Below are 2,500 nucleotides of genomic sequence, written 5' to 3'. Positions count from 1 at the left end.
AAGCCAGACACATTTTTACCTTGTTTACAGGTAATGCTCTGTGAGTAAGACCTCAAGCAAGATTGCTCAAGTGCAACCTGAGTATCCCATCGCATAAAAAAATCCTTGTATTGATTCAGTAGCAGAATTGACTCCATTGGTATTTTTAGCGGTCAAATTTAAAGACTGTATGAGTATCTGCGTTATTGAATGGATATGAAGGTGCTCATGTGTTTGAGGAAAACAGCGCATCGACTGTGGTGGGACTCGAACCCACAACCTTTGAATGGCTTCACACCTACGTCTAGAAGTCCAATGCGCTAACCATTGCGCCACAGAGCCTGAAGGCTAGCTGCTTTTATATTGAGGATATATCAATGCCACTGTCTATAAGCATTAAAGCAAATTTGCAAAGGCACTGCTGGGATTCCAACCCAGGATCTCCTGTTTACTAGACAGGCACTTTAACCAACTAAGCCACAGCGCCTTGCAAAAGCATCTTAGGTGCTCACATGTGGTGGGAGTGAAATCCACATCTACTTGACTTATCCTTTTCAACCGGAGGCCTCTAGCACCCGAAGCAAGACTCACACCCTTAAACCAGTGAGCCTAAGGGCTTCTGCCGATAACACGTCATACACCGCAACGATTTGAAGCCAGACACATTTTTACCTTGTTTACAGGTAATGCTCTGTGAGTAAGACCTCAAGCAAGATTGCTCAAGTGCAACCTGAGTATCCCATCGCATAAAAAAATCCTTGTATTGAATCAGTAGCAGAATTGACTCCATTGGTATTTTTAGCGGTCAAATTTAAAGACTGTATGAGTATCTGCGTTATTGAATGGATATGAAGGTGCTCATGTGTTTGAGGAAAACAGCGCATCGACTGTGGTGGGACTCGAACCCACAACCTTTGAATGGCTTCACACCTACGTCTAGAAGTCCAATGCGCTAACCATTGCGCCACAGAGCCTGAAGGCTAGCTGCTTTTATATTGAGGATATATCAATGCCACTGTCTATAAGCATTAAAGCAAATTTGCAAAGGCACTGCTGGGATTCCAACCCAGGATCTCCTGTTTACTAGACAGGCACTTTAACCAACTAAGCCACAGCGCCTTGCAAAAGCATCTTAGGTGCTCACATGTGGTGGGAGTGAAATCCACATCTACTTGACTTATCCTTTTCAACCGGAGGCCTCTAGCACCCGAAGCAAGACTCACACCCTTAAACCAGTGAGCCTAAGGGCTTCTGCCGATAACACGTCATACACCGCAACGATTTGAAGCCAGACACATTTTTACCTTGTTTACAGGTAATGCTCTGTGAGTAAGACCTCAAGCAAGATTGCTCAAGTGCAACCTGAGTATCCCATCGCATAAAAAAATCCTTGTATTGATTCAGTAGCAGAATTGACTCCATTGGTATTTTTAGCGGTCAAATTTAAAGACTGTATGAGTATCTGCGTTATTGAATGGATATGAAGGTGCTCATGTGTTTGAGGAAAACAGCGCATCGACTGTGGTGGGACTCGAACCCACAACCTTTGAATGGCTTCACACCTATGTCTAGAAGTCCAATGCGCTAACCATTGCGCCACAGAGCCTGAAGGCTAGCTGCTTTTATATTGAGGATATATCAATGCCACTGTCTATAAGCATTAAAGCAAATTTGCAAAGGCACTGCTGGGATTCCAACCCAGGATCTCCTGTTTACTAGACAGGCACTTTAACCAACTAAGCCACAGCGCCTTGCAAAACCATCTTAGGTGCTCACATGTGGTGGGAGTGAAATCCACATCTACTTGACTTATCCTTTTCAACCGGAGGCCTCTAGCACCCGAAGCAAGACTCACACCCTTAAACCAGTGAGCCTAAGGGCTTCTGCCGATAACACGTCATACACCGCAACGATTTGAAGCCAGACACATTTTTACCTTGTTTACAGGTAATGCTCTGTGAGTAAGACCTCAAGCAAGATTGCTCAAGTGCAACCTGAGTATCCCATCGCATAAAAAAATCCTTGTATTGATTCAGTTGCAGAATTGACTCCATTGGTATTTTTAGCGGTCAAATTTAAAGACTGTATGAGTATCTGCGTTATTGAATGGATATGAAGGTGCTCATGTGTTTGAGGAAAACAGCGCATTGACTCTGGTGGGACTCGAACCCACAACCTTTGAATGGCTTCACACCTACGTCTAGAAGTCCAGTGTGCTATCCATTGCTCCACAGAGCCTGAAGGCTAGCTGCTTTTATATTGAGGATATATCAATGCCACTGTCTATAAGCATTAAAGCAAATTTGCAAAGGCACTGCTGGGATTCGAACCCAGGATCTCCTGTTTACTAGACAGGCACTTTAACCAACTAAGCCACAGCGCCTTGCGAAAGCATCTTAGGTGCTCACATGTGGTGGGAGTGAAATCCACATCTACTTGACTTATCCTTTTGAACCGGAGGCCTCTAGCACCCGAAGCAAGACTCACACCCTTAAACCAGTGAGCCTAAGGGCTTCTGCCG

At 44.6% G+C, this 2,500-nt stretch overlaps 4 non-coding genes across 4 annotated transcripts; all 4 read right to left on the bottom strand.

The window, feature by feature from the left end:
• Window positions 1-231: 231 nt before the first annotated feature.
• Window positions 232-321, bottom strand: trnar-ucu (transfer RNA arginine (anticodon UCU)). Its single transcript is given in 2 exon segments — window positions 232-267; window positions 285-321. It is a non-coding gene; the product is annotated as a tRNA-Arg (tRNA).
• A 542-nt stretch (window positions 322-863) lies between these two features.
• Window positions 864-953, bottom strand: trnar-ucu (transfer RNA arginine (anticodon UCU)). Its single transcript is given in 2 exon segments — window positions 864-899; window positions 917-953. It is a non-coding gene; the product is annotated as a tRNA-Arg (tRNA).
• Window positions 954-1,495: 542 nt separating this feature from the next.
• trnar-ucu (transfer RNA arginine (anticodon UCU)) lies at window positions 1,496-1,585 on the bottom strand. The gene is given in 2 exon segments: window positions 1,496-1,531; window positions 1,549-1,585. It is a non-coding gene; the product is annotated as a tRNA-Arg (tRNA).
• Window positions 1,586-2,288: 703 nt separating this feature from the next.
• trnat-agu (transfer RNA threonine (anticodon AGU)) lies at window positions 2,289-2,362 on the bottom strand. Its single transcript has one exon. It is a non-coding gene; the product is annotated as a tRNA-Thr (tRNA).
• Window positions 2,363-2,500: the final 138 nt, after the last annotated feature.

Source organism: Hoplias malabaricus, chromosome 16 (genome assembly GCF_029633855.1).
Source record: "Hoplias malabaricus isolate fHopMal1 chromosome 16, fHopMal1.hap1, whole genome shotgun sequence".
Classification (NCBI taxonomy): domain Eukaryota; kingdom Metazoa; phylum Chordata; class Actinopteri; order Characiformes; family Erythrinidae; genus Hoplias; species Hoplias malabaricus.
The sequence above is the reverse complement of the archived record's forward strand: the minus strand, read 5'-3'. Positions and strand labels throughout refer to the sequence as shown.